Here is an 8636-nt window from a genome sequence, read left to right as displayed (position 1 = left end):
GCCCTTGAAGAATTCGATCCGGAGTTCAATGTAAACTGGTACAACATGTCACCAGATCTGTTTGTTGGCCCGTGAGCTGAGACCTCCCCCAGGAGCCCCCCCCCCCCCTCCCTCCTCACTGACAGGCACAACTAACGTCAATCAATGGAGCTTTCTTCCTTCACTAGTGGGAAGGCGCCATTCACTCTCCTGAATTCTTTAAACTCCAATCACACAGACCACCAGCAGAGAGTTTCCCAGATTAAAATGCAGTTCTGCCGCGCGTTAACATTTGGCGCTTGTTTGCCATTCCTGGAACATGCTAAACGTTTTTTCTTTCACATCCGGCATCTATCCAGGGAACTTTTAGAAATACAGTGAAGCAAATTTAAATCACAAATCCCCAAGGCCCAGCTGATGCGGGCATTGTCTGCCCTGTGTGAATGTTTCGTATTGTCTTAATGCATCAATTCAGCTTGCCACCACCTGGCCACGGAGCAGTAACATTTCAAAAGGAATCTGTATTTAATCACTGAATCTAGACATCAAGATTTCATCAATCATACATGATAGCTGTAAAGGGATGTCATTTCTTTGCGCCTAGGGCAATCCATGCATGATTACAGAGAGACATGAGGGCAAATTCGATCAATAACTCCAAACTAGTCACTTAGTGGTCACTAAATATATCCAGCACACAATTCTGTAACTAGCCCTGCAGCATGGCTGTTCAGCTGTGTGAACTGGGTGGAGAGCAACTTGAAACTCTCATTTAGCCCTGAAAGGTGGCTAGTCGACCCCATTTTACGCTGGAAGGGGAAGGTGTCTCAAAGAATGTGAGCAACAGGTGAAGCCAGTCACACATGCTACTTTGCAGTAAACACACGTGTTTTTATCCATTAACAGTATGTTACGGGCAAGTCAAAAATACACGCTACCTACCAGACAAAGCACTAATATGCTATCTGAGTTTCAGTGCCAATGTGATGCCAGGTGTGTAAGCCATATATACTCTATTAACTGGCAGACCATATCAAACAACATGTTCCTTGTACTGTTTACAACATGCAGCAACTCTGCTCAATCAAAACATGCTCACAAACCTCAGAACATAGACATTATGTCCAACAATGACGTGATGCTGCTAATGGACAACATTCACTAAATACTGTAATCCTAACCATGCTAATAATTAGTTTGGAAACCAATTTAAAATTATTGGTCCAGCTCACTGTGTGATGAATTTGTGGTTGCTAAAGCTACTTTATTCATGCACAAGCCCTGTTCTTTGTAAACAATAGGAATATGACAATACATTGCACGTTTTCACTGAGAAAGAGTTCTGGAGACAACTAATCCTGCTGCATCCTCATGACAATACTCTGACCAATCATAGTTGACTTGTCTAGTTTTGAATTAATCAGTCAACCAAGTCTATGAACAGTTAGTGCTGCATCTCCAAGCCAATCATAATCCAAGCAATCAGAAACCTCTTTGTAGGCTGTATTATTGATTGTTTCCCTTCAAAGGGTGGCTTTCATGCCTTACAGTTATGGTAAGTGCAATACCAAAAACAAATGTCCACATCACGTCCCCTTTTAATAATTTTTAAGTTCTTTGTGGCCAATTATTTAATATAAAAATATTACAATTAAGAGCAAGAGTGAGACTACAACACTATGAATTTCTCCCCATCTCAATGCAAAATGGTCAGCCCCCTATTCTCAGACTATAAATTATAGATCTAGACTCTCCAAGACAGAACAGCCTCGCACCATTCACTCAGCCAAGCCCTGGCAGAATCTTTTCAATTTCAATGACATCATCTCTCATTCTTCTAAACTCCAGGCAACGTTTCCTCATAGGAAAATCCTCTTATCACGAGAATCAATCTTGGCTGCACTCCTTCTAAGTATATCCTTCCTTAGGTACAGAGACCAAAACTGTACACAGTACTCTGGATTCAATCTCACCAAAGCCCTCTACAATTGCTGCAAAGCTTCATAATTTTTATCATTTGCCTTCCCAATTGCTTGCTCTATATTTATATTAAATTTCGGTGTTTCTGAAAGAAGGACACTAAAATCTCTCTGAGCAACAATGTTTAATAGTTCCTTAGCCAGTTTTTAAAAATCCTATTCTACCAATGTCTGACATAGAATGAAGTAAATGCAATTCCTCTGCCACAACATTTTAGTATTGATCTATCTGATAAAGGAAGTATCTTGAATACTGCTTGACTTAGTTTTAAAGCATTCAAGGAATGATCTATTTGATGTGACTTATTTTTCTTTTAATTAGGGGAAGACTCATAGGTTGGAAAAAAGACTTGGCATCTCAGTTTGCAGTTTTGGCAGACTTGACTGCATCTGGATGTAGAAAACATTTGCTCCTAAAGAACTGAAATAGTTGAGAAACAGGTCACCTCGGTGTTGGAAGTTACCTTTTAAATTTTCAGAAGAGTTTGGTTAAGACTCTAAAGGGCTTATTAGAAGCTGAGAAAACATATGCTCATGGAAGAAGGAATCAAATTCTCCAAACTGGGAGTTGAAGCTACAGCTGAGTCAAACCCTCTGTACATAGCGAAGGGAAACCTCTCTAAATCTTGAGTCCTGTTAAAGGGTGCTGCTGGAAATAATGGGATTGTAGTTTTCTGCATGTTTCAAAATCTTTAAATGTGTACCAGATGTAAATAATTTGGTGTATTCTATTTTATCTTCATTCTTTTGTGTTACACACCTCAGTTCTGCTAAAACAAACCTGCAACATTCAATGCTCATGAATCAGTGAGAAGCCATCTTTCATTAAAACCAGAAAAAAAGTAAAATCTGATCTATCTACCAAGTATCTATCTAGTAGTAATATTAGCTGGGATCATAACAACTGGATTCTCTTGGAGGCATCTTGAATTCATAGATACATGACATGGCATGGCACAATGGCTCTGTAGTTAACATTATTACCTCACAATGTCAGGGATTCAGGTTGATTCCAAATTTGGGTGACTATCTATGTGGAGTTTGCATGTTCTCCCTGTATTTGGGTTTCCTCTAGGTGCTCTGGTCTCCTCCTACAGGCCAAAGATGTGCATGTTAAATGGATTGGCCATGGTAAATTGTTTGTAATGTCGAGGGATGTGCAGGCTTAGGCAGGTTGGCCATGGTAAAATTGGAGTTACAGGAATAGGATGGGGATCTGGGCAGGATGCTCTTCAGAGGGTTGGTGTGGATTTGATGGGCTGAATGGCCTCTTTCTACATTGTAGTGATTCTATTCTATGATAGTTGTAGACACAGAGCAGCTGCATTGTGCTGACGTCTATTGGACAAAATTTGAGGATAGCTTTGATGATGCTACGAGTTTCTCCATAACAGTGGACGGTTTACAATCTTTGATGAAAGCGAAACTGAGAGTTAACAGACAACTGAAGGCAGAATGAAAAGTCAGATCTCATTTGGATGAGATTCTTCAAGTGATCATTTAACATTTAGAATTGGAAAAGAGGAAACCTGAAATTGGGCTGTCAGAGAAAAGAAACAAGTCAAACAGTCAGGGCAGGCACGAACAAAACAGAGAACAAGATAGGACTGATAAGTAAAACTGCATTTATTTCAGTGCAACGGGCCTAACAGGGAAGGCAGATGAACTCAGAGCATGTTTAGGAACATGGGACTGGGATATCATAGCAATTACGGAAACATGGCTCAGGGATGGACAGGACTGGCAGCTTAATGTTTCAAGATACAAATGCAAGAGGAAGGATAGAAAGGGAGGCAAGAGAGGAGGGGGAGTGGTATTTTTGATAAGGGATAGCATTACAGCTGTGCTGAGGGAGGATATTCCTGGAAATACATCCAGGGAAGTTATTTGAGTGGAACTGAGAAATAAGAAAGGGATGATCACCTTATCGGGATTGTATTATAGACCACCTAATAGTCAGCGGGAAATTGAGAAGCAAATTTGTAAGGAGACCTCAGTTATTTGTTAGAATAATAGGGTGGTTATGGTAGGGGATTTTAACTTTCCAAACATTGACTGGGATTGTCATAATGTTAAGGGTCTAGATGGAGAGGAATTTGTTAAGATTGTACAACAAAATTTTCTGAGTCAGTATGTGGATATATCTACTAGAGAAGTTGCAAAACTTGACCTACTCTTGGGAAATAAGGCAGGGCAGGTGACTGAGGTGTCAGTGGGGGAGCACTTTGGGGCCAGCGGTCATAATTCTATTAGATTTAAAATAGTGATGGAAAAGGATAGACCAGATCTAAAAGTTGAAGTTCTAAATTGGAGAAAGGCCAGTTTTGACAGTACTAGGCAAGAACTTTCAAAAGCTCACTAGGGGCAGATGTTTGCAGGTAAAGGGACAGCTGGAAAATGGGTCGCCTTCAGAAATGAGATAACGAGAGTCCAGAGAAAATATATTCCTGTTAGGATGAAAGGAAAGGCTGGTAGGTGTAGGGAATGCTGGATGATTAAAGAAATGGAGGGTTTGGTTAAGAAAAAGAAGGAAGCATAAGTCAGGTATAGACAGGATAGATCGAGTGAATCCTTAGAAGAGTATAAAGGCAGTAGGAGTATACTTAAGAGGGAAATCAGGAGGGTAAAAAGGGGACATGAGATAGCTTTGGCAAATAGAATTAAGGAGAATCCAAAGGGATTTTACAAATATATTAAGAATAAAAGTGTAACTAGGGAGACAATAGGGCCCCTCAAAGATCAGCAAGGCAGCCTTTGTGTGGAGCTGCAGGAGATGGGAAGATACTAAATGAGTATTTTGCATCAGTGTTTACTATAGAGAAGATATAGAAGATATAGACTGTAGGGAAATAGGTGGTGACATCTTGAAAAATGTCTATATTACAGAGGAGGAAGTGCTGGGTGTCTTGAAATGCTTGCAGGTGGATAAATCCCCTAGGTATATCCTGGAACTCCGTGGGAAGCTAGGGAAGTGATTGCTGGGCCCCTTGATGAGATATTTGTATCGTTGATAATCACAGGTGAGGTGCCGGAAGGCTGGAGGTTGGGTAACATGGTACCATTATTTAAGAAAGATGGTAAGTACAAACCAGGGAACTATAAACTGGTGAGCCTGGCATTGGTGATTAACAAGTTGTTGGAGGGAATCCTGAAGGACAGGATGTACATGTATTTGGAAAGGCAAGGACTGATTAGGGATCATCAATATAACTGTGCGTGAAAAATCATGTCTCACGAACTTGATTGCGTGTTTTGAGGAAGTATCAAAGATTTTTGATGAGGGCAGTTGGTGGACATGATCCATACAGACTTCAGTAAGGCATTTGACAAGGCTTCCCATGGAACATTGGTTAGCAAGTTTAGATCTCATGGAATACAGGGAGAACTAGCCATTTGGATACAGAACTGGCTCGAAGGTAGAAGACAGAGGGCTGTGGTGGAGGGTTGTTTTTCAGAATGGAGGCCTGTGACCAGTGGAGTGCCACATGGATCAATGCTGGGTCCTCTACTTTTCTTCATTTATATAAATGATTTGGATATGAACATAGGAGGTGTAGTTAGTAAGTTTGCAGATAACACCAAAATTGGACGTGTAGTGGACAGCGAAGAGGGTTACCTCAGATTACAACAGGATCTTGATCAGATGGGCCAATGGGCCAAGAAGTGGCAGATGGAGTTTAATTTAGATAAATGTAAGGTACTGGATTTTGGGAAAGCAAATCTTAGCCGAACTTATACATTTAATGGCAAGGTCCTAGGGAGTGTTGCTGAACCACAAGACCTTGGAGTGCAGGTTCATAGCTCCTTGACAGTGGAGTCGCAGGTAGATAGGATAGTGAAGGTGTTTGGTTAGCTTTCTTTATTGGTCAGAGTATTGAGTACAGGAGTTGGGAGGTCATGTTGCAGCTGTACATGACGTTGGTTAGGCCACTTTTGGAATATTGCATGCAGTTCAGATCTCCTTCCTATTGGAGGGATGTTGCGAAATTTGAAAGGGTTCAGAAAAGATTTACAAGGATGTTGCCAGGGTTGGAGGATTTGAGCTTTATGGAGAGGCTGAACAGGCTGGGGCTGTTTTCCCTGGAGCGTCAAAGACTGAGGAATGATCTCATAGAGGTTGATAAAATCATGAGAGGTATGGATAGGATAAATAGGCAAATTAGGGAAGTCCAAACCTAGAGGGCATAGGTTTAAGGTGAAAGGGTAAAGATATAAAAGAGACCTAAGTGGCAACGTTTTCATGCAGAGGGTGGTACGTGTATGGAATGAGCTGCCAGAGGAAGTGGTAGAGGCTGGTACAATTGCAACATTTTAAAGGCATCTGGATGGATATACGAATAGGAAGGGTTTAGAGGGATATGGGCCGGGTGCTGGCAGGTAGGACTAGATTGGGTTGGGATATCTTGCTGTCATGGATGGGTTGGACCGAAGGGTCTGTTTCCGTGCTGTACATCTCTATGACTCTAACAGGGTTAAGAAAACTTGAAAACATGAAATGGATCGGGAGGACAAACAGAGGAAGAGGGAAAGTGAGGAAAAAGACAAATAGAAGAAGATGAAATTAAAAGAACTTGCACTCCAGAAAGATAGGGCAATTAGAGGACATGAAATAAACACAAAACAATTTACAGCAAAGAAACTGGAAGACCTTATTGCATTCAATACCCTAATCATTGCGATAAAGGAATTTCATTGTTACCTTTTGCAACTAGGGGCACTATTATATGGTGTTATAAAATGGAAGGTGACCTCCTCTGAGAACTAAAAACCAGAATACCAAAAGAGGAGCACCTCACCCTATAATCTATAAAAGGCCTGTCAAAAATGGTATAACCTGTTTTTCAGCAACTTCAAGTGGGTTAAGTAAAATAAATCCCTGAAACTCACTTTAAAATCAACAAGTAACAATGTACTTATGAACATCAACTAGCCACGAAACGCCACGACCAGCTATCCTTCGTAGCCACACACGCAGACGACAAGCAACATGAATTCGACTGGGACAACACTACCATTATAGGGCAAGCCAAACAAAGAACAGCCAGGGAATTCCTAGAAGCTTGGCACTCATCCACAAACTCCATCAACAAACACATCGACCTGGACCCAATATACCGGCCACTACAGCGGACAGCTGAAACTGACAACCGGAAGCGGCAGGGACAGGCCACTATAAATGCCGGAGGCTCCCAAGCACTGAGGATGTCACCTAGACAGGGGACGAAACGTTTGCAACAAAAATTTCCAGCTCGGCGAACAGAACCACAACAACGAGCACCCGAGCTACAAATCTTCTCCCAAACTTTGTACTTATCTCATTCTAACAGGGAACAAATTAACTAAACTATTAACAAATCAAAAAAAACCCTTCTAACTATTAACTAATCCTGAACAAAACAAGATTCTAATGGTATGCTATTCTAATAAATCCAAGTCCCACTCATATAACAAAAATAGAATTTATTCTCTCAAAATTACAGCCAAGTTACATGTCTTCTAGAATGTCCTGTGTCTTCGCCGTCGATTCTTCTGCCAGGAATGCCTTCTGCAGCACTGGTACTGCTGGTATTTAGATGGTATTTTCTCTTAGACATAGATGAAGTTGTGAGAGCCAGCGATTGTCTCTTGAGAGCTGAGGGCCGTTAGCACTGGTGGATGGTAGCTAGCTCTAGGATCTTTGTCCAACTGCCCCCTTGATGGCATATCAGTATTTCTTACAATAGGATTGGTCCAATGTTGTCAAAATCATCAGTTTTAAATTTAATAGGTTTTTGGAATTGAAGTAATGCATTCAAATTGATTGGCTAAATTCAAAAACCTGGTGTCTTGATAAAAACTGCTGCTTGATTTGCTAACTGTACGGCCTTTCGATACAATAGTTTCAGTTTGGGCTCTCTGTGTACTTGCAAATTCATGTTGCTACTCACAGACATCCATTTTTATCTCTAAGCACAAAAACCGCACCATCTTTTCAAAGGACCACATAATGCTTTTCCCATTTCACAATTTTACAAACACCAAATTCCTGCTTCCCAATCTATGATTGTTCTACCCAACTTCACAACAACAGACATGTGATGAGATGACAACTTAAATTGATTAAACAGAAACTGATTAATCAAAACTCAGAGCTTATGCTTCCAGCCCATGTTTTAGAATTTCAGAGAGAAACTGACCAAAACTTGAGAGTTCGCTCAAAAACATTTGAAAGGCACTCAACAAAACAATGAAAATGTGTGAGTGGGTAAAAGGCCAACATTCCAAATTTTGATGCTATAGGCAAAGCTGTTAGTGTTATTACTTGTCTCTTGAGAACCACTAAAAACAGAGTCAAAAATCACACAACACCAGGTTATAGTCCAACAGGTTTAATTGGAAGCACTAGCTTTTGGAGCGCTCCTTCTTCATCAGGTGGTTGTCTCCAAATCATTAAAAGCAGAGTTCACTGGAACATACAAATCAAAAAGAAACCCAATGATATGTGTCACATAGTTAATACTCCACACAGGAGAAAGAATCACTGAGGGTATTGTAAAAATATTATGACAGGGATGATAGTCAAGGGAAAAGTGTACTTTAGGGTAGTGAAGTAAGTAGGGACTGAGAAAGAAATATCAGAAAAATTACAAATTGGATCAAAAATTAGAATTAGAATTCAGTTTTATTGTCAAGTATACT

Source organism: Chiloscyllium plagiosum, unplaced genomic scaffold (assembly GCF_037043375.1).
Source record: "Chiloscyllium plagiosum isolate Xiang-an unplaced genomic scaffold, Cpla_swu_hap1 HiC_scaffold_24, whole genome shotgun sequence".
Classification (NCBI taxonomy): domain Eukaryota; kingdom Metazoa; phylum Chordata; class Chondrichthyes; order Orectolobiformes; family Hemiscylliidae; genus Chiloscyllium; species Chiloscyllium plagiosum.
This window is presented reverse-complemented; position numbering follows the sequence as displayed.